This window comes from Saccostrea cucullata, unplaced genomic scaffold (genome assembly GCF_032062105.1).
Source record: "Saccostrea cucullata isolate Sc308-1 unplaced genomic scaffold, CSIRO_AGI_Scuc_v1 ctg864, whole genome shotgun sequence".
Classification (NCBI taxonomy): Eukaryota; Metazoa; Mollusca; class Bivalvia; order Ostreida; family Ostreidae; genus Saccostrea; species Saccostrea cuccullata.
In genome coordinates, this window is record NW_026941528.1 from 81,446 (window position 1) to 105,926 (window position 24,481).

The 24,481-nt window shown below is 31.8% G+C and overlaps 1 long non-coding RNA gene across 2 annotated transcripts; it reads left to right on the forward strand.

Moving 5' to 3' along the window:
* The first annotated feature begins 1,635 nt into the window (after positions 1 to 1,635).
* Positions 1,636 to 22,918, forward strand: LOC134258008 (uncharacterized). 2 transcript variants are annotated; one of them, XR_009990057.1, is made up of 3 exons: positions 1,636 to 1,706; positions 2,689 to 2,707; positions 22,844 to 22,918. It is a non-coding gene; the product is annotated as an uncharacterized LOC134258008 (long non-coding RNA). The 2 variants fall into 2 exon arrangements; XR_009990056.1 differs by lacking the exon at positions 22,844 to 22,918 and adding an exon at positions 4,029 to 4,262.
* Positions 22,919 to 24,481: the final 1,563 nt, after the last annotated feature.

Sequence of the window (24,481 nt, forward strand, 5' to 3'; positions counted from 1 at the left end):
TGACAAATAGAGAAAATTCGGTCGAACAAAGTTGTGTCGTGAAAAATGAGATAATTTAAAGCACAATATTAATATAGCTGGCCTGTGAATTTAAATGATGAAGAAACATTAGTAATTCAATATGAGAAAAAAATGTTGTCAATATTGATGCAGTATTTTATAAATTAATCATAATTTAATTACATTCTCCCTTCTAGACAGTTCATAACAGAGTTTATTATCCTGAAGAATCTAAGTTATCAATTACATAGAGTAGAAAATAGTGATTTTAACCTCTTATGATCCCATACTTTCAAAATCAAAACAAAAGCATGTTATTAATCAAATCAGGGGCTTGTTCAACAATTGCATATGCATACAAAAGTTGTATTATGGGAGTAATAAGTGTTTTCTGGCGATCGTTTGTGACAATAATTTTTACATTTTTAGTCTTCATGAAAATTCATGAACATTCATTACCTTGAACTATTAAGTTTTTTCTTTAAACTGAAAATTACCAATATTCATATTTGTTCATCATTTGTTCATGAACTATGAATTATGAATGTTTTCATGAATTTTATTCATGAACTACTTTTATGAACCTGTTAAGAATCCTTTAAGAACCATTCATGAACAATTATGAACAACTCATAAAGGTTCTTAAAATCATGAGTATCATTTCGCAGGGGTAACACCTTCATCACCTATATGTGGGGTCTTTCTGTCATTTAATTCGATACGCAAGCTATACTGATGAACAATGTCTAGAAAGAGGTAAATTGGTAACAAACTACATGTAGTTGTTAAAACAAGAAAATAAGCAGTCCCCGTTTACATTCATCTTTTCGTTAGTTTTACGGTTGATACAATATCCTTGTGAGGAGTTAAATGCTGACTAGTGTCTTCAAACTAATTGTTGGGCCATCATTTACATACTTAATTGTTTCCGGATTTTACCGCTATTTCCCAATCATGGCAAGTAGGCTATAAAAAAAATGGAAAAAAGAAGGCATTTTCATTTCATTTCTGTAATACTTCTGAATACAAACTTCAAATGTATGTAGGAATAAACAGTTGGAACACTTTACATGTTGATAAGACAACAGAATAAAAGAAATAAACAGTATAATACAACAAGTGAGGAGACCTTTAAGCTTTCGTAGATACGCGTTCCAGTAAAACTCGGTTAGCATGAACACGGATATTGCGAATTTACGGATATAGCAAATTTGTTTTGGATCTCCAGCTATGTAAATTTAGCAAATTTCTTATACGGATATAACGAATTACGGATATAGCGAAGCAATTTCATAGGGTCCCAGTGACTTCGTTATAACTGAGTTTTACTGTATTCGCTTAATTTATTCTAAATAACTGATGATTATATTAATTGAACAATCTATGGATTCAAACGAAGTTAATGTTGGATGCATTATTCAGATTGTCTGATAAATATGCCAAGGATTTACGCATTTAGATTATTATAACCTTGTTTACATCATGAGCCGATTACTTGTAAAAATTATTCAAGTGATCAATTCTGATGAATAACTATTATGTTATTATGATTTTTCCTAATGAATAAAGTAAAACTGTTATGAATAAATGAGGGTGAAAAAAACTTGATTCTTCGATCACATTTTTTTTTTCAGGAATTTAGGCGACAACACCATAACGACAATAGAAGACAGTGCCTTTAGAGATTTGAAAAATTTAGGGAGACTGTAAGTTCTTTATTTAAAATATTTTTGGAATTATCATAATTATTATCCAAACTATAATATCCCAGCTTTTATTTCATAAATTTATTTAACAAAATTAGGGAGATTGTTGGTTCATTGTTAAAAAATAGTTTCGTATTGTCAATCATCAAATTCATAATATCTCATTTACAAAGTAATAATTCCATGCATGAAAGTATCGTCTTAGTTATTATTTTTTACCCCATGCTCAATTCTTTTAAAGTGTAAATAATTTCGAATGGAAATCTCTGATCGACTTTGATATGTTATCAATTCTGTCAATATTTGCATAGAAAGTTAAATAATAAATGTTCCTGACATAATATTTGAATGTTTATTTTCTAATTATAATCCATGTGCAGCTAGGTTAAGTACTCCCTTAGGTACATCGGTTTATGCAGAGCTTTGAGAATTCAATTATGACGTCACAGTAGTCACAGTAAAACTGTTAAAATGAATATCGGCAAATAAATACAATTTTTTTTTTCATACACTCTTACATCCAGTCATTTCTCAAGTTCAAGTTCATTCATTCACTCAAAACCATTCAAAATACATATTGGCCGAACTCGGAAGAGACACCATACATGCATATGCAATAGTAGAATTTCAATTAAATAAAAGCTAATGCTAAAGAAAATAATATCAACTTTGTATGTATATTGATTTTCACAGATTACTTTAAGATGCATTTCCTATTGGCGGTCTTAACCTACCTGTGTGCTTAATCAAATCAAAATATTTATTTTTTACACATGGAAATCACATTTTGCTTATGTATATATTGCCTTGTTCAATTTTTAAAGACAAATGTATATTGCATTTAAAAATTAGTAATTAATTATAATTTACAAATTAGCAGTTATAATTATACTCAGTTTATTGAAATAAAAACGGCCATTTCATCAGATGGATTGAGCTTAGGTCTGCCATGAACGTTCAGTTTTTTAAAATTTTATTTCAGGGATCTGAGTAAAAACAAGGTAACTACCATTAAAAACATAACAATAAGCGGGTTGACAAATCTACAGCAAATGTGAGTATCTCAGAGGAGGATAACTACAATAAAAACACCACAATAAGCGAGTTGACAAATCTTCAACAATTGTAAGTACATTGCAATAAAAACATCACAATAAGCGGGTCGACACATCTATAACAAAATTAATGTAAGTATCCCAGGATAAGAAAATCACCATAAAACATCTCAATAACCGGGTTGATTAATCTTCAACAAATATAAATATTAGTGTTGGCAAATCGGACGACTTTTAGTAACCGTTACTCGCTCAATCTTCCGATCGAGTACCCGCTTACTCGGATGATTCAAAACTCATATATCGTTTATCTCATCCTACAGTCATCGGTAGTATTTAATTTATTAATTAGAATTAATATATTGTGAATGAACTTTATTTATAAATTAAAGACACACTCGCACGCTCTATATTGAAAGAATTTTAATATTAGCGTTAAAAAAAAATAATTAAATCAGAAGAAGAAAATCAAATATTCGACATTTCACGCTATTTTACAATGGCGTCCATCACATTTACTTTTCGAATCTTGATATATGTCGTAATCAAGGAGAACTATTATTTGCAAATTTGAAGTCACACACGTACATGTAAACTTCAATTCAAATAAATTATATTTTACAGGTATCAATTCAACTGTTCTTTTAAATACTTCCAAGCTATATGTTTTTGGCGGCACTTTGTTAAAATATGTAATTATACACGGCAGGTCTTCAAAACTTGTATAACCGTGTTATTAACTGTGTAACTTGTATTAACTGTGAAAACTAATCAAAATAAATCGATCATATTACGAAACACTAGATCATGAAGTCTAACGATAGATTAGAGAAATGCTTATGCTTACTTATAAAAAGAAATTAACATTTATTTTTAGTTATTTACTATATAGGATGTATTTCAATCCGAGTAACCGAATAGTAGTTTAACTAACCGGTACTCGCATCGTTCGACGGTTAATCGGTTAACCGGGTACTCGTAGCCAACACTAATAAATATCTAAGAAATTGGTAACTACATGTACAGTAAAACATTACAATAAGCGGGTTGACAAATCTACAACAAATGTAAGTATCTCAGAATAGGATAAATACCATCAAACATCACAATAAGCGGGATGACAAATCTACAAGAAATGTGTATGTATCTCAGATTAGGATATCTTAGCTTGAACTAAAAAAACTTATTATAAAACAAAACATCGATTTCTCATAAAGATGGACTGGTATTTATGAATTCAGATTCCTGTTTTCATTATTTTATCCAGGAAATTACATGATAATCCTTATCACTACGATTTTGAGTTATTAGGCCTGATCGATTTCCTAAATTCTGGACGTGTCATCGTACCCGAAAACCCACGTTGCTTCACTCCTGGGAATTTGAAAGGAACTGAATTGGTCACTCTGTCAGCTGCAAACTTGGCCTGTCCCAAGATAACCAATTCTTCACCTTTGAAAGAAGATCTGTAGAATATCATGGGATAAAATATCGTAAATCTGGAATTTTTATTGTAGATAATTTTTTAGCAAATTTGCGCGTGCATTGCATTCGCAAAAAATATCTTTTTTAAAAATAAATTAACATGTGAAGATTTTTTTTTCCAAGAGCTTGTGTCATTTTTTTAATTCACTGAATAGGCGTCGGTAAGCTCTGGTCATTTTTAAAAGAAACCTGTTTATACTAGCCTCCTAAACTATAAGTAACAGCTTATTACCCGTGCATGTAAATTACCCTATATAAAATATCGTCCGATGGTTCGACAAGCACTGAGGGTATGTCCCTTTTTAATTATTTTCAATTATTTTGCCAATAAAGAGAGAAATGCTATGTTATCTAACCGTATATCAACACGAGCGATAACTCGAACTCAGTGCATTTACTAGAGAGTTCCATAAGTAAACACGGCGTGTACATTTTAGGTTAGAAAAAACCAAACGTTGAGAAAATAAGCTATATTCATTTGTATTATATTTTAGGTTAAAACGCATACACAAGCTCTAAAATCTTTGTTATAATTGATTTAGAAATTATTGTCAGTGCAATTCCTTTTGTATTTTTATGAAAATTGTTTCAGAGCAATTCTGCAATTTCTTTCCACGTTTCGAGTACAGTGGCGTGCCAAAAGTGAAGATAATTTTATTTTTTTCTCTATATATTTCATTGAAAACAACATTTTGTAAAATCATAGGTAAATGGTCAATTTTTGTCCAATTCAATTATTTATTTCAGAACTTAAACCAGAAAATGTGTAGTTATCTTTCTTTAAAATATCATTACATGTTTAATATGTAGTAAAATATAGTTCATCACTAAACATCAGTTCTAAAATTCAAGATCAATGTTGACTATATAATTCATTGTGAATATATGACTTAAAAATTCATGTCACACTTGAATTACAATATTTTTAAATTATCAATGCTTATCAGACAAAAACTATTGTTGTTTTTGACTACAACAATTTCTTGGATTATCAAGAAATTTTTGATAAAATCTGTCAAGAAATGTTGTCATACCAGCAATTTTACAAAATATTGTTTTCAATGAAATATATAAAGAAAAATTAAAATTATCTTCACTTTTGGCACACAACTGTATATTGGTGGTATTCTACATGTAACTGTGCATATTAAATTTTAAACATACCCTGATGTGATTTTATTTTTAGCGTCAGTGACAATTCGCAAAATTTTGAAGCGTAAAAATTAATGAATATCTTTTTGACCCAAATTTGCAAAATATAAATCGACGTAAAAATTTCCAGATTTACGGTAGTCATGTTTGTTTGGGGTATAGATGTGTAGATTGTAGGATAAGATAACACCTGGTCTAACATTCTTTTATTTACAAATCTGGTAAATCCTAGATAAAAAAAATAAACATAGAGGAGATTAAGTAATAAAACTTCCACTTTCATTTGTTAATACTTAAGAACAGATGATACAAACAAACTTTTGTCAAAGAATTCGAAAAATACAACTTGAGTCATGTTTAAATGAACGAAATGAAAAACTGCCACCGCGTAGTTTTAAATTTTTTATTCAAATTTGCACAAAAATGGAATTTAAAGTGAAAAATATTTATATAGATTAATAAGGATGGTTTCAGAAGGGCACACTTTTGAACATCACAGAAGGTTTACAATTTCTTTATATTCTAGAAATTTATAATTTGTATCATTTGCAATGAAATTAAGCCAAAAGAGATGTACCAATCCAGGCATCCATTTTTGTTTGCATCATTTATCCTTAAGTAAGATGTATTCTATAAAGGTCGATAAAAAAACAAATTTAAAGATCCTATTTGAACTATCTCAATTAAACTTGAGAAGGATCTTAAAGGCAATTACGTCTAGAGTGTCTTGAACAGACCTATTCAACTTTTTGTTTCTCAAAAAAGAACTCAAAACTAACCATTTCATGAAAAAAAAGATTTAATAGTAATATCAAAGGTGTTAATTGATGGATTATAACAATTCCTTTTGTTCTTGGATTAGACAATTAACTGTTGCCGTTCAGGGGTTTTCTCCCTTGAGACAACCTGTGGGTCTCCCAATTCTGTATATTGAACAAAAGAACTATGAGTCAGGATTAAAGTGTATAAAAATTTATTAATGCTTGTTGTATTTAATTTGCACGATCTCTTTGAATAATTATCCCTATTTCTTACTCCCGTAGAAATATTGTTTCTCTCCCAGAATGGGAATAAAATATTCTTACATGGGAGAATTCTGTTTTAAGGAATTGTATATATAAATTTACAAAAGCATAAAAGTATTTATCTTTTCCCAAAATATTGGGAGTTCTTTGCTATACGATTATATAGTCAGGTATAGTTATGGGAGAGTTATTTTACCTCCCACTAATTTTCTCTCACAGGCCAATTCAATATAAATAGTAAAAAGTAACAATAAAATATGATACAAAATTCATCAGCTCCCAAAAATTAATTTATTAATTATGTCATGATAATTACCCAACAACTATCGCTCCCAGCCATGCTGGCGATACGATGATAGCAGTCGTACTTAACCTATTCTAAACCTATTCTGACTGTCTGTCGATTTGCGCTGGCTTGTATTGGCATCGGGCTCGATTGTCGTGACGTCACGACAAAGTGAAAATACCCGCCATGCTTGTTAGTTGATATGCTGCCATGCCGATCGAACTGACGAAAGAAATACGCACCCTAGGGAGCGGATAATTACCAAGGGAAACATTCATAATACTTATCGGTGATGGACTTCGTAAGCATAAACAACACAATCATAAACAGTTAAAGCGTGACTTGGGAATGTAAGATGTCGAGGAAATTCGGGCGTCACTAATATTACCGACCTCGTCCCAATTCTACACTTGGTAAATATAATGTTGTTGATGAAATTAAACATACAATAAATTAAAGATGAATTTGTCATTTTATGGACCAGTATATATTGCAGGGAGTTTTTGTTTAACTTGTACTATGTATTTCCACAGAAAATGTTACTTATATAATAACGGGAATAATTACGGAACCGTAACATAACAAAAGTAATAATTTTACATAACTGAAATGAAACGTTAATTTTTTTTTTTTTGGAAGATCCATAGGCCAACTGTAGCGATACACGCCAAATATTAGAACATACAGTTTTAGACTAATTCAGTTTTATTTATTTTAAGCATTTAAATGTTCATTTTACTTCTTGGTTTATTTAGATAATTTTAAGCGAATTAAAGAAATAGAATATAATTTTGTATTTCCAGTACAGCCTAGGTTAAAGAAAGCATGTTAGTATTTAGTGGTATTCCCCAGTCAAATCTGGTACATACTTTATTTAGATTAGCAGAAACTAGGAAGAAAGGGAAAAACAATGAATCATCCACTTTTGTAAGCTAAGATATTTTATTTAGTCTTCTGCAATGAAAAAATTACATCCTCTGTCCTCAAGTATCTGAAATATTCGAAAGGTAAAGGTAACGAACATAATTGAAGGAATAAAAAAAGATATAGGCCTACTGAAAAGTTAAAGATTTTTTTTTGTTTCACAAAGCATTTTTGAGACTTTGTTTTTATTATCATATATATTAGTTTATTTCATATAATTATGGTCTGATATATTGTGCTTAAGGATATCGTATGAAATATTGATACTTGTAATACAGTTAACTTGGGTTATCTATTTTTTTTTTACTTCGTCGTGCAGTAAGCGTCATGCAATGTTTGTCGTGTGTGAACATTTGAACATTTTCAGTTTTTTAATTATTTGCAACTGGTAAACTAATTGAAAAAAAATAGCATTAAGCAATAATTGGTTAAAGGAACAAAAATCATTAATATCATGGTCTCTCCCCCCCCCCCCTCCCCCTTGGGTCTGAAGGATGGAGCCAAGACCACTTAATTAATGCAATCTTTTTTGGCATGAATGTGATGAACATCAAGTACTCAAATTGTTGGTGTAATCGAGTCGAATCAGCATTGATTCCTCTAACGAAATTTTGAAATTTTGAAATTCATGGACCCGAATTAGGGGTTCTATTGCTAGAGCAGGCTATATGGATTTCATAGTGAAAAAGCATTATTTCTTTGATTTTTTTTTCTTTACTCTTGGGTATTAAATAAACCAACCAAGTACATATTTATGTTGAATAAGGCTGCCTTTTTCAAAAAGTTGTGAATTTAATTGCTTTTGGTTTACAAAGCAACCGATTTCAACTGTTACAAAGTTGTTACAAGATACTCAGGTCACCTATAAGGCAAGTGGACCTCTTTTTTGTAATGCATGATGGATAAGTAGCTTCTTAGGCATATTGTAAAAGGACAAGATAGGGTAACAACCGAATCTGGCCCCTTATTTGATATAAAAATCAAAACACTGGTAAAATTTCGATAGTTTGTAGTTAAGAAACTAAAATGATTCTAACTTTAAGAAAAGCACTAATTTTGATTCAAAGCTTACATGGAAGCCACTAGAGGGTGCAGAAATAGGACATTTTCTCGAATGTTCTCAATTCTGGTGGAATTTCATCATATTTGGGATACATTTCTCTTCGGAAAACAGAGAGCACAAGCTTGCCTATCTGAGATTTTTACACATATACTGCATCTGATATTAGTGTATAAAATATATAAATTGGTAGATAGGCAAGCGTGTGCTCTAAGTTTTCCGAAAGAAAATATGCTGTAAAAATTAATGAAAACTTGCATAAAAATGAGAAATTTTGAAAAATGACCTATTTCCTGACCTCACTGTGACCCCTGTATATTCTAAATCTTAAAACCTACACTCATTTTGTGGCAGGGATGAAATGTAGGTTTTCATGGATAAACTGTTGGATCATTCAGAAAGACACCCAAAATCGGGGGCTAAATACTGGTCTTACCCTATTTTGTCCTTTATCGACAATACAATGTATATTTTACTTTTAGAGTTGCAATAAATTAATTATTTAGGTATGAAGAATAACTTCATGAAAATTTATTACAAATGTAAAACTAATTTGTTATTGTAGTTTCATGAATGTAAATGAAATATGAAAATGTCAATTAAGTGGTATTACTAATTTCTTTACAATACAGTAAAACTCGGTTATAACGAAGTCGCTGGGACATGTGAAATTACTTCGGTTTATCCGTAATTCGTTATAACCGTACAAGAAATTCATTTCATTTATACTGCTGGGGATCCAAGATGCCTTCGCTATATCTGTGAATTCGCAGCATCCGTGTTTTTACTTAACGAGTTTTACTGTATCATAGTAATATTGATGTAATTATTTATTCTCTGTTCTCTCTAGCAAATATTTTTTTTCTATTAAGTACCAGTCCACATAAAAATCAGACAAAGGGTGATATATGAGGGTTCTCAGAATTTGATGATTTTTCACTCATAGATTTATTTTGAAGTATGAACAATGTATGTAAAATGAAAAATGTTTTGAGTCTTGGTAACCATGGAAACCCGGCCAAAGAAATTTCCTTAGCAACGGGCGGATTTTCAGTGTTGAAGGACAAAAAATCACCTATCTTTGAGGCTTAAAATAACACGTAAATACCATGAGAATTATTCTTACTTATGAGTGTAATAAAGATACACATTTATTGTGTTCTAATAATGTAATAAAAAATATTTAGGTCTTAAGTCAGTTCCGTGGTAGACATTGGAAGGTACACATGTTTTACAAGTTTTGCTGATTCAGCATTTTTCGTGATTTTGGCAATATTCAAGGCCAAATTTCAAAAATGGCCAGATTAATACAGTTGTTGCATGTATCTCACATAAAAGCAGAGGTATTTCTCTTTTAGAATTTGAAGTCAATTCCATGGGCTCTTTTGAAAATCGAATCTGTTGCCTAGCAACAAAAATGGGCTTTTTGATGCATAAAATGAGAAACAATGTAAAAAGTTTAGGGAAAAATCAAATGAACGGTTATTGATGATAAACGAGATTCCAATTTTAAAATAGTTTAATTAAATTTAGACTCAATAGCACATAATTGAATATTGCATAATTCTTTATCTCCATAGCAACAGCAGGTTCTCCATAGCAACAAGGCAAAGAAAGGTAATTTTGGCGTGTATTCTTGTAATCTTATTAAGGCTTATTCAAAATAAGTAAGAAAAATCCGGTTGAGCAAATTGACAATGAAATGTTGGTTTTAATATTGTTATTTTTTATGCGCCCGGATCGATAGATCCAGGACGTAGATTGTTTTTGTCCTGTCTGTCTGTCTGTCCGTCTGTCTAGCTGTCTGTCTGTTGTTTGTTTGTCCCGAACTTTAACCTTCACCATAACTTTTGAACCATGAAAGATAGAGACTTCATATTTAATACGCATACTCCACTAATTAAGCTCTTTCAAATGACACCAAGGTCAATGACCTTGTGACCTTGACTGTGGCCTATATGCTAAAAATAGCTTTTTTCTGCAAACTTTAACCTTCGCCATAACTTTCGAACTATGAAAGATAGAGACTTCATATTTGGTATGCAAACTCCACTAATTATGTTCTTTCAGGTGACACCAAGGTCAATGACCTTGTGACCTTGACTGTGATCTTAATGCTAAAAATAGCTTTTTCCGAACTTTGTTGCCGCCGAGCGCATAGTGTTTCACAAACACATCTTGTTTTTTGGTACTTAATCAACCCAAATGTCAAGGGTTCTGTGTACATGACAACCAAATTTCCTATGTCTCCTGTAAAACAGATTTGACTTTGAGATTGTATTGTTTGTCATGGAATTGGATATTTAAGTAATATGCTGATAATTGCATGTTGATAGTTCGGAAAGACTTTAAAATATTGTATCAAGTTATTGAATATTGTTCGATGACTTATTTCCATAGCAACAACACCACTCCCCTAGCAACAACACAAAGAAAGTTTGACCTTTATTCATGTTACCTGTAAATCTTTATCTAAATCATGTCATGAAGAAAAATAAATGATGTTGAAATGTTTGTTTTTCGAAAGTATTTTTAAACTCATTTAATCCATAACAGCTACATGTATTTCTAGCACATAGCAAACAATGTTACATTGTCAGTATGGGATACTCTGTAGTCGTTATTCGTAATATTGAAAGATTAGGCACTTGTCACAGATTTCTCAGAAGGTATTACATTGTATGAATTAATTCCTCATGAAAATAAATAGATAAATAAAATGAATAACATCACTATGGAACATTTCCCATGATATTTCCAATTGAATAGGAATATCAGGTTTTAATTATTCTATTGATACTTGTCATAGATTTGAAAGTTTTTTTTTTCCAAACGAAAAAAAAACGTTTGCGGTAGCTCAAAGGTAGCACCTACTGTGTTCCACAGTGGGATTCGAACCCACGACAAAAGGATCAGCTCCTTACTTCGTGACTCTAGGGAAGACGCTCTAACCACTGTTCCATGAGGGCGACACGGCACATTAAAATAAATCAAAATAAGAAAAGTAGCATCGCAGTCAGTTACGGTTATTTACGTAAAATTGAAGTTTACACCATTTGAAAGAAATATTGCAAGATGTCCAAAGCTAGATCAAATACAAATGAATTTAAAACATGGCTAGTTACACAATTAGAAACTTTATTTTTTGTTTGTTGTTTGGTGAGATTTGCATTGATGTAGTGCAAACATATTTCAAAAATTATGCAAACGATGGTCAGATGGTCATCTTCATGTATCTGGTTAGTTCATATCTTAAAATCTAAATATTATGCAACAAAAACAAAACAATTGAGATCGAACTCATCCATGTAACGCAGGGCCCATGGGCCACATCGCTCACCTGAGCACTGTGGTTAGGAAAAATCAATTCAGTGAATGCGTAAGTAGTCCCGATCCTAAAAGGGGGGGGGGAGTGATTTGAACAAACTTGAATCTACGCTAATTAAGGGTGCTTACTTATTTTTTGACTAACTGTGGCTTTATTCAGGGACGTAGCAACCAGGGGGGCAAGGGGGGCCTGCACCCCCCCCCCCCACTTTTTTCCCCAACATAACCTTTACTATAGTAAATGTTCATTGATAGGATGCTTGCCCCCCCCCCCCTTCCCCACTTTATAACCATAGGAAAGTGATATCAAGGATTGTAGGGGAAAAATTGGAAGTGATAGTAAGTTGGCCCACGAAATAGGATTTTCGAGTTTGGACAACTTTTAATTTTTTTTATTTTTTTATTTTTTTTTTGCTTGTCAATTTTTTCAGGTAAGTAAAAAAAATTTTCTGGTTGGCCCCCCTACTTTCAAAAACGATGCTACGTACCTGTTATTGCAAATAAGTTATGTACTTTTGTTGCCCACCCAATCCTGGGGGTCATGATTTTAACAAATCTTTATCTAAACTACCTGAGGATACTAACATTTGAACAAAACCAATCAAGATTTTTATATATTTTTCCTATATATTCCTATGTAAAACTTTGATCATCCAGTGTGGCTGTACCCCCGGGGGTCATGATTTGAACAAACTTGAATCTACACTACCTGAGGATGCTTCCATATAAACATGACCAATCATGGCTTTGCTGTTATTAAGAAGAATATTTTTCCTATTTCTTTCTATTTAAAACGTTGGTCGTCCATTGTTGCCCCGCCCTACCACCGGGGGTCATTACTTGAATAAACTTGAATGTACACTACCTGAGGATCTACATAACTTTCATCTTTCCTGGCCCAAAGTTTTTACATTAATACATTATTAATTAGATTGTTTAGACAAGATGATATGGTCATTACGCACATGCATTCACATGTGCACGCATGCAATGCTAAAATTTGAATGAACTTGGTACACTTCTGGGGAAACGTTGTTTAAGTGTCAAATGCATAAATCGTTTGTCTTCTTTAATGAAGCTTAGAGGGAATATGGCATCAAAAGGGAGTTAGGGAGCGTTTGGGGAACATCTGTAACGGTCCCTGTTACAATTAGCACTAGTTTATATTGATATGGTGGCAAGAAGTATAAAATTCAAGTCCACCCCCCTTCCCCAAGTAAACTTTTGAGTGCTGAGCTGATTTGTTTTTACCTAGCCCATGTGCTCAGGTGAGCGATGTTGGAGGTTGCTCCTACTACTTTGATATGGGCCTGTTCTCTGGGTAATAGCGTTTGAAGCTCCAGAGCTACAGATTCCTTGTGAACTGAATAAGCGTCAGCTTCCCAACAACAAGTTAAAGACACAGGCACCTGACGTTACTTATTTTTCTTTTAATAAAAAAGAATATACACGTACCTAACGTTTATTATTAGGTATGTGTATATTTTTTTTATTAAAAGAAAAATAAGTAACGTCAGGTGCCTGTGGTTAAAGATACAAGCTTATAAATATCTTATCTTTTGAAAAATGGAAATTATCTCAAATGAACACAATATATGATAGATAAACATTACCAGGGTTTAGGGTTTTATTAGGTCTACACAATTTCTTGTGCTTGCTCATTTCATATTCATGTTTTTGTTCACTGCATTTTATTTCCAGTATTTTGCATAAGATTTCCGACATGCTTAAAATTTCAATTCCGACAATTTTATTTCATTTCCAACATTTTTTGTATATCTTGGATATATGCAGGATCCCTTTCTGACAATTTAATTGCTTGCCAAACAGCTGGAAATAAGAATTTTAAATAAATTTATTTCATGTTCAAAAAATAAAAACATATTTATAATTCAATACATACTTATACAAGTAGCAATAATACTTATATTAATATCTTTCCCTGTGTTACATGTACAGGGGTAATTGTGATGTCTTCATATTAAAATCATTCTACTGTCTTTTGAGAATTCCTTCAACGATGATTGTTTTTCCCTATGGCTGTGTAAGAAGCGGTGGGGGGGGGCTATTTTGCCGATACTTAGCTATAGAATACGATTGAAAACTTCACTACAATATATGTGCCCCCTAAATAATAATGATATCTGGAGATCTTCTATTTTTTGGTTTGTTTGCCAAGGAATTTTCGGTTGTTGATAGTGCCCAAACTGAAAATATATGGTTGTAACACCCATCCCACCCCCGAAATTGCTTACTAAGGGTCTGTATTTACCAGAAGTGGTTTCTGTATGCCCTTTAATTTCCATCTTTGCATATTTTAGTTCAAACTTATAACTGCACTTTAAAAGAGAGATGTGCTTCTGAGAATTTCAGATCATCTGCGTCTTTCAGGTGACCTATTGCTATCTCTGTTCGTTCGTCGTCGTACGTCATTCGGCGGTCGTAAACATTTGAACATTTTTAGCTTCTTCTCTGGAACCACTGAACCAATTTCAACCAAATTTGAAATAACCCATCTATGGGTAAAAGAGGAACACAAGATTGTGAATTTCAGGGTCCCTTGGGCCTGAGGGGTGGAACCAAAACCAATAAAACTAATGCAGTCTTTAAAAATCTTCTTTACTTCTAGACATCAAGCAGTGAAACTGTTGGAATGATTGTTATAAGCATTGAGTCCTCTACACTGCACCAAAATAGTAAAATCTTTGCCCCAGGGTCAGGGATTGTATATGCTAGGGCTGGGCTAAATAGACTATATAGTGAAAATGCATTATTTCTTTGAAAATCTTCTCCTCTGCTCCTGGGTAAAACTAATTAAGCACATAGTTAAGATGAGAAAGAATTCCTGTTCTACAGTAGTGAATTCCATGGCCTTTGGACAGAGGTTCTGGTGTTAGGATGGGGCTTAAATGATTATTAGTTCACATGAATTAATTCTTTGAAAAATACATAGGGACTTAGCCTTTTACTAGTATAGACATTGAACATTGCTGCGTAGGTTTAGCCCCCCCCCCCCCACTTTCCACAGACATGTTGCAGAATAGGTTTAAAATTAGGAATTAAAAGTGGTGCTGTTGCCCCCCCCCATGTCATGGCCTTTGGTTTAAAACATAACCCAAAGTCAATTGCAAAACTCATTATTTTGGATTTCAATGATTTATTCATGATATATTCTGTAATATTTTTCATGAGTTAAGTCTTTTTAAAAATCCTAGCTACTTTCATTGCAGAAAAGGACTGCTTGAAAAATGTCAGAGATGAAAACTTAAAAATATCGGAAATGAAAACAGTTCCGGAAAAATAAAATGCACCGTGAGTGTCTTGAATCTAATCCACAGTATCGTACAAGTTACATCAGAACATTATCTATGGAAAACATCCTTAATTAGGTTTCATATGATTTTTGCCCGTTCACACATACAAGAAATTTTGCCCCGTTTTAAATTCGCCCAGTCACAGTTCTGTTCAAGAATTTATACTGTGTTTTTTTTTAATCGCCCCATTTTAAATTCACTCACATGTAGTTGTTGCCATGACAACAATTGATGGAACATTTCATATATTTTTTCACCACTCTCCATAAATACAATCATCAACACATTAATTTAATATTCATTTCCATGACGAACACTGATCCAAAAGTCAAATCTCTTTACAGGAGGCATAGGGTACATTGGTTGCCATGCACTGGGAATCGTTGCCATGTGTTAATTAAAGACGAAAAAAAATTAAGATTACCAACATTTCATTGTAAAATTTGCTCATCCGGATTTTTCTGACTTATTTTGAATAAGCCTTAATAAGATAACACGAATACACGCCAAAATTACCTTTCTTTGCCATGTTGCTATGGAGAACCTGCCGTTGCTATGGAGATAAAGAATTATGCAATATTCAATTATTTGCTAGGGAGACCGAAATTAATTATACTGTTTTAAAATTGGTTTCTCGTTTATCATAAATAACCTTTCATTTGATTTTTTCGTAAACTTTTTACATTGTTTCTCATTTTATGCATCAAAAAGCCCATTTTTGTTGCTAGGCAACAGTTTCGATTTTCAAAAGAGCCCATGGAATTGACTTCAAATTCTAAAAGAGAAATACCTCTGCTTTTATGTGAAATACATGCAACAACTGTATTAATCTGACCATTTTTGAAATTTGGCCTTGAATATTGCCAAAATCACGAAAAATGCTGAATCAGCAAAACTTGTAAAACATGTGTACCTTCCAATGTCTACCACGGAACTGACTTAAGACCTAAATATTTTTTATTACATTATTAGAACACAATAAATGTGTATCTTTATTACACCCGTAAGTAAGAATAATTCTCATGGTATTTACATGTTATTTTAAGCCTCAAAGATAGGTGATTTTTTGTCCTTCAAGACTGAAAAATCCGCCCGTTGCTAAGGAAATTTCTTTGGCCGGGTTTCCATGGTTACCAAGACTCAAAACATTTTTCATTTTACATACATTGTTCATACTTCAAAATAAATCTATGAGTGGAAAATCATCAAATTCTGAAAACCTTCATGTATCACTTTTTTACAGTTTTGTCTGATTTTTATGTGGACTGGTACTTAAAAAGTATAAATTCTTGGTTAGTTTTTTTTTTTTGGTTTCTTTATTCCCAAATATTTTTTTATTTATTTTTTTATCTGAGTGTAAAGTTGAGTTCATATGTCAGACACTTCTGTTTCATATTTGGATATTTTATTTGAAAAAAAAAAGCGTTAAAAGTTACCTATCAACCAAGCGCCATGAAAAGCAAGATGACTCTAACTCCATCACCTGAATACGGAGTTAAGCTATCTCATTTGATCATGACAAGGAGCACACGGCGGGTGTGAAATGTTGATTTTAAGGGAGCCAAATTTGACTCTCATCATATGTAGTTCTTTTAAACCCCGTAGCTACTCTGACATACAAGTATTTCTAAAGACAAATGTCCAGTTACATTTGAAAACTTTGATTAAAATTCCCATCATGGACAACAGCATAATTGGTCAATATAGGTGGAGAATCAAACCTCTTAGACACTGTTGGGCTTGGTATTTGTCCCAATATAAAGCAAAAAAATATAATAATAGAACTGCTTTAAAATATATGGTACATATAAAAACTAATATAAAGTAATATAAAAACTATGAAAAAAGATTGATGTCAAGTTTCGTCATAAAACATATAGAGATAAAGAACAATATTCAAGATCAAAAGTCCAAAATCAATATAAATGGTAGCATGGCAAATACGGACCTTCAAAGCCTCAGAGGTGGGATCAGATGCCATTGAAGAGTGATGAAAAATGAGCATCCACTGTTAAACCAACCAAATGTTCCTTGACATTATCGGAAAATAGCGGAATAAATTCATCGTAAATTCAGTGTATATGTTAATATCGGGTATCAAAAGATTGAGGGGAATTTTGAAGCCATCTATCCTTCTGTGTTTAATTATCCAGAAGTGAAAAAAAGAATTAGATAGATTACATGATCAGTACGTTCTGGTTCCTGCTGACAAAGCAGGTAACAATATTGCATTCCTTTGTAAGGCTCATTACATGAATTGTATTTTGGAAGAAGTTGGATTTATTTTTAAAAGTGGTAATGCTTCTTATACTCATACTATAATTTCTAAGAAAGAAAGTCTTCAAAATCGTGTCAGTTTTAAATGTTTTCAATATTCTACAGAGCCAAAATGAATTTGAACTACTCTATTTATATTTTGGATTCCGAAACTTCATGAATATCCTTACAAACAAATATACATTGCGGTTTCCAGAAAATGTTCAACCAAGCCTCTTTCGCTTACCCTCACTAAGATATTAACAGTATAGAAGGAAAAACTTCAAGTGTACTGTGCAACAATATATTCAAGAAGTGGTGTAATCAGATGTGGATACTCAAAAATTCCAAGAAACTGTGGGACAATTTGAAAGCATTTTACCAAAATCAATCGCGTCTTTTTCAATTTTATACACAACCATTCCCCACAATAAATTAAAGTCCAGACTTTTTGATATCATTGACAGCTGCTTTTTCAATAAAAATGGAACTCGTGAATTCACTAACCTAGTCATTGTTCATTTGCAAAACGATTTATTAAAACACATTCTGATTCCACACGAAAGTACTCTGAATTTGAAATCAATGAGTTGCTTGAGTTTCTGATTGACAATATCTATGTGGTTGTTGGAGACCAGGTATTCCAATAATCTATTGGAATCCCCATGGGTACCAATTGCACTCATTTATTAGCAGACCTATTTATTATATACATATGTAGCAAACTTGTGAAAATCTAATGCGTGAAAAGAAGAAAGCACTAGCTGTGGTTTTCAATTCGTCATTTAATTCGATATATCGACGACGTATTGGCAATTAACAATGGTCATTTCAATTCCTACGTTGATACGACATATCCTGTGAGCTTGACATAAAAGATACTACAAAATCTGACACATCTGTTTCATACTTGGATATTTTACTTTATAAAGAAGTTAATGGTAATCTAACAACCGACCTATATGATAAAAATGATGATTTTAACTTTTCTAACGTCAACTTTCCTTACTTATGCATCAATATACCTTCATCAGCTGCTTACGGAGTGTATATAATGTCACAATTGTTTCGATATGCAAGAGCATGCTCTACATATAGACAATTTTTTAAAAAGAGTTTAATCATTAACAAGCAAATTGATGAAACAAGAATATCAACAGTCTCAACTAAAGTCATGAATTCGTAAATTCTATGGTCGATACAATGACTTTGTCAGCAAATACAAATAATCATTGAGACAGATGCTGACTGATGTTTTTTCATACTAATTGTCAGTCCATTGTTAATGCACTGAATTAACGACGGATTTTACCGTTATATCCCGATCATGACAAGGAGCCCACGGGGTTAATACCGGTTAAAACATATAACATTTTGTATAACAAAACTTGCCTACTTCATAAAAAACGTATTATTCAGCTTGACGTTACTTTTAAAATATTTCTCAATCTGAAGCCTTTTTTAGGAGGAAATATTGTCTCATTTTCTCATTTTCTACTTTGAAATTAAATTATAAGGAATGAAGCTAATTTCAACTGATGTTATCCGATATTACAAAACTTGGGGCAGTTTACGCTTTCTTATAAACCGCTTCGCGGTTTATGAAGCGTAAACTGCCCCAAGTTATGTTATATCGGATAACATAAGTTGAAATAAGCTTCATTCTTTAAATATTTCGGAGGTATCTTCACTATTTTGTATTGTTTTATGGACTTTGATATTGTATACGCTTTGTTATTTCCATATCCTTCTAAAAAGGTCATTGTATTAACCATGGAACTTACGAAATGATGACTTTTTGCAAGACTGGTGATATTCTGGTTTCTTTATCTTAATCGTCCGTCCATAATTTACTTCGTTTAAAAAATTATTCATACTTAGAGCATGTGCAGTATAGTTAAAGTGCGCAATGAAAAAAAATCTACAATATTTTGTAATTTAAAATGTATTCATAATTAGGAATGCGATTATTCTTAGTACATTATTTATATTTCAAATTGATAGTTGTAATGATGGTTAATAATTACATATTGTGGTCTATTAGATTTTATATTTAGACTTGTCACATGATACAGCAGTCATGTGATTTTAGCACATTTGCTTGCAGTATTGATATTACATTAAAATTGCTAATGCAAGGGCATAACCAAGTTATAATTCTAAATTTAGTTTATAAATATCTTCAACGGGCATTGTTGTTTCTGAAAAGTTCTGCAATCCTATTAAAATTCTGCAGTTTTATTGTTAAAATTATATTTAAATTACCGAATGCGGTCAACGGCATGGACTTTTGATATAATGAAATCATGCATAAGATTTCATCAGAATTGCAGAACTTTTCAGATACCTCAATACTTTGTTGAATTATAAAAGCTTACTATGATCCATTGATTCAATTTGAGTGTATGCCATTGCACTAGATAGATTTATTAAGACCCCCCACACATAACCCTCCGATGTGCTTTTAAAATACAAAGATACGACAGTGTCAATGAAATATGTTATATCAGAAGGACTAGGAGATAACGAACAATAATCATTATCAAAATCCACAAAACAATACAAAATAGGAGCAGAGCAAACACGGAGCTCTGAAACATCAGAGGTGGGATCAGGTGCGACTGAGGAGTGGACATCCCCTGCTGACCGGTCACACTCCCCGTGTGCTCTTTGTCATGAACGTAAAATATATTTAAAAAATCTTGAAGAAGATATTGAATCCTAGTTAATGGCCAATAAGATATCTGTAAATAATATTCTAAATGTATTTAAATAAATAATACATTTTTCTTTGAGAAAATATTGCTTGATATGCCTCCCACTGCATACAAACTACGCCACATTTTACAAAATGACGTCGCATTGACAAGTGTTTTGCCATCAGTGCATTTTTTTATAAATCGCTTAGAACCTAACTAACTACAAAACAGCATGCTGTAGTAAGTTTTGTTGTAGTTTGATAATTTCTTACAGGTTGAATTTGCAAAACAATTTTTTGGGGGGTATTTTAAAGAAATGTATGACGTATACTTTGTATGATGTCATAGTTAAATTTTCCCGTGCAAATTAGACCCTGTCCGCTTTTTGTAACTTTAACTGTGCTGCGTGCTCTTGCCTATCCTATCAAATGAGAAAGCTAAACTCCGTTTGCAGGTACTGAACTTAAAGGGGGACTAATGACCAAAAAGTCATTGTGTGAAATTTTCAAAACTTTTAATTTTTAGATATTAAAATCAAAACTTTTTATGCTTATTTTTACACAGGAACACGTGCAAAAACAATGTGAAATGCTAAAAATAGATTATTTTTAGACATCATTGTTCTACCCAATATATGCGTTTAAAAGAAAAAAATATCATTCAAATAACATTCAAAATGACTAGGTATTTAATTTATATGACTTGTATCTTTAAAATGAAGGCAAATTAATTGTAATTCATCTGGCATTAAAAATTATAATTGAACACAATGTAAGTATCACCCCGTTTTTCTTGTCATATTTTTTTATAATCCCGACATGCATAACAGCTAATATCTTAAAAGTCTTTGTGTGAAAATATAGTAAAACATTTTTTTTCAAAGAAATAATTCATCTCTTTATTTTTACAAAGAAAAAAAATACTCTATGATAAAACAAACGAGAAATATGACGTTCACTTTGTTTTTATTTTCGTACTCTTGTGTCATAAATATTGACCTTTCTGCACTACAAAGGGGTAAGTAAGCACAGACACACATCTGAATATAAAACTATTTTGCGAAAAACGAGTACTTTGTTTTGATTAGAAACATTTTAATCATCCCGTCAATCATTCTGTTTCCCCCCCCCCCCCCACCTTCCCCCGTCAACACCCAACACATATTTAACTTAACCTAGGAATGACTTTATACAATAAAATCTACATGTACTATAAATCAATAAGCAAATATAGGTACAAGTACATTTCTTAATTTTTTCTCTAGTTTTATCAGGAAATACAATTAATGGTAAACATAAAATTGAGCATAATTCTGTGATTTAAGCCGCTTTCTTTGCTGAACTTTTGTGTTTTCTTTTTGCACTTAAATATCAGCCTATCAACGAGGCATTTCCTCACAATTGACATTGCTATGAATGATTCAAAGGAAGAAAATTCTAATATAAACAAACTCTATAAATCAAATAAAACTTATTATTGATGATTATAATTTCCTTTTGTAAATTGTGCATGTACGTTATTGATTATTAAAACTTAACAATATTATGCCTATATCACAGTTGCAAAAGTCAAAAGGTAAAAACAATATACAGTTATCGAATAGCTACGATGGAATTAGGAAATTTATGGTTTTCCTTGGCAGGAAACTGTTTCCCGAGGGGGCCAAACTGCCGAGGTAAATAGTTTCCTGCCGAGGGGAACCATAAACATGATAAATTTGCTATTTCCCGAGTTCATATTCCATAACTGTTTTATTATACCGAAACAATCATATGTGATTTTTTGACCAGATATTTCGATATTTTAAAAAACACTGTAGAGGCATAATTACAAATGCATGCGGTTTAACACATTGTATGATAAGTAATGCATCATGTCCTGAAACAATTAAATTATTTTTTAAAAGTATTTCACTGACATTTCGAAGAATTATTGTTGTTTCCATTTTGCTAGAATTCAAGTATGGTTTTGACATCGCATCTCGAAATGTTTTGACGTCATAGTTACATTGCTAATAACATGACGTCACAGACTCGAGATTTCTTGAACGCTCCGCCAACTTAACACTTTGGCTGGGCAAAATTACATATAAATATTCATGAAAAAGTAGTCCAAAGTAGTAGATCTGATTTTTCCAGGGAGTATTCCTCAGATGAGGGCAATACTGTATACAGGGTTATTTTCGCCCCGCTTTATTTTCGCCCTTTCACACTTGCAAACAATTTTGCCCCGTTTTAAATTCGCCCAGTCACAGTTTTGTTTAAGAAATTATACTGTATTCTTCAAATTCAAACCTTTTTAATTTCGAGCAATCGAGGGCAGGGCGAAAGGGGCGAAAATTAAACGGGGGAAAATATTTCCCTGTATACAATAGTCTCTTCTCGGGGAAATAGACAGTTTTATGGTATAAATTTCATATAGAGTTTTTACAGTAGATGTATAATAAACGTCACTATTGTGACGTCACATAACGCTGCTTTGACGTAGGTCCTCCTTTAAAGTGATATCTTAATTTATAGAGCTTTTTTGATAATAAATTTAAGGTCTTTTTCAGGTAACATATCCAAATATGAAACAGTAGTGTCTGAAAGATGAACTCAACGTTACACTTAGATAAAAAAGAAATGAAAAAAAAATATGTGGGAAAAAGAAACCAAAAATCTCATCAAGACTGTATTGTTTTATAAAATACATAATTACTGAAGACAACACAGAATATTTATTAATATATATTTATTAATAATAATATATACATTAATATTGTTATGATATTTTGTTGGTATTACCACTTATCTGACATTTTTATATTTCATTCACATTTATGGACATAAAATAACAACTACAATGCATATTTGTTATAATTATTCATGAAGTTATTCTTTATATTAGAATGTTAAAACTCTATGTTTCAAATACACATCGCATTGTTGATAAATTTTACAATATTCCCTAAAGCTACTTATCCATCACGTAATACAAAAAAGAGGTCCATAGGCTTTATAGGTCACATGAGTATCATGTGACAACATTCCAAAAATTGAACTGGGTTGCTGTTTTAATCCAGAAGCAATAAAATTCATAATTTTCTGAAAAGGCAGCCTTATTCAACATAATTATATACTTGGCTGGTTTATTTAATGCCCAGAAGTAAAGAGAAAGATTTTCAAAGAAATAATGTTTTTTTCACTATATAATTTATATAGCCCCGCTCTAGCAATAGAACCCCTAACCCAGGGCTATGAATTTTATAATTTTGGTAAAAGTCTCAATCCTCATTCGATCATTGTAAAAATTTGACTGCTTAATTTCAAGTGGTAAAGAGACACTTTTTTTTAAATTTCAGTTGTTTTGGCTCCACCTCTCAGCCCCCCCCCCCCCCCATTGAGGGGGAGGGGGCAGATCATGAAATTCATAATTTTTGTTTCCTTCACCAATTGATGTTTAATGCTAAAATTGGTTTAAATTATTTAAGAAGTTGTAATGATAATGCTGAAAATGCTGAGATGTTAACACAAGACGCACGTTACATGACGCTTACCGCACGACGACAGATGAAAACGGATATAAATAGGTCACTTGAGTGTACTGTATAACATATATCAATATCCTTAAGCACTATATATATATCAAACAATAACCATATCAAATAAATTAATTTATATGATAATAAAATCAGAATCTTAAAAATGCATGGCAAAAGGAAAAAAAATACTCTTTAACTTTTCAGTATGTTTCTAATTTATTCATTTAATTATGTTCATTAACTTCACCTTTCGTATTTCACAGATACTTAAAGCTATATATGGCGTATCTGAGGTAAAAAATAAAAATACGAGATTAAGCGGAGAATTACACGATATTTGTTATGTACGTTCAAATTAAAATCATAATTTATCTTGAACTTAGATATCCCCTCGTTTCTATTACTTAAATTGACTTTAAATTATGCCTGATATTTATTTCCGAGTCGGAAATAATTCGGTTATTGTTTTAAATTCTGCAATAACTTTGTAACGCAATTGATTTAAATTGCGTAATTTACAGGAAAGTCTTCTTTTTATATAAAGTAACAAAACAAATAGAAAACTCTTTTTAATTTTAGATAGTCAGAACTTATCAAAAATACGCCATATATCACTTTAAGGACAGATCTTTTTTTTTCATTGGAGGGGACTTAATTTAATCTCACAGG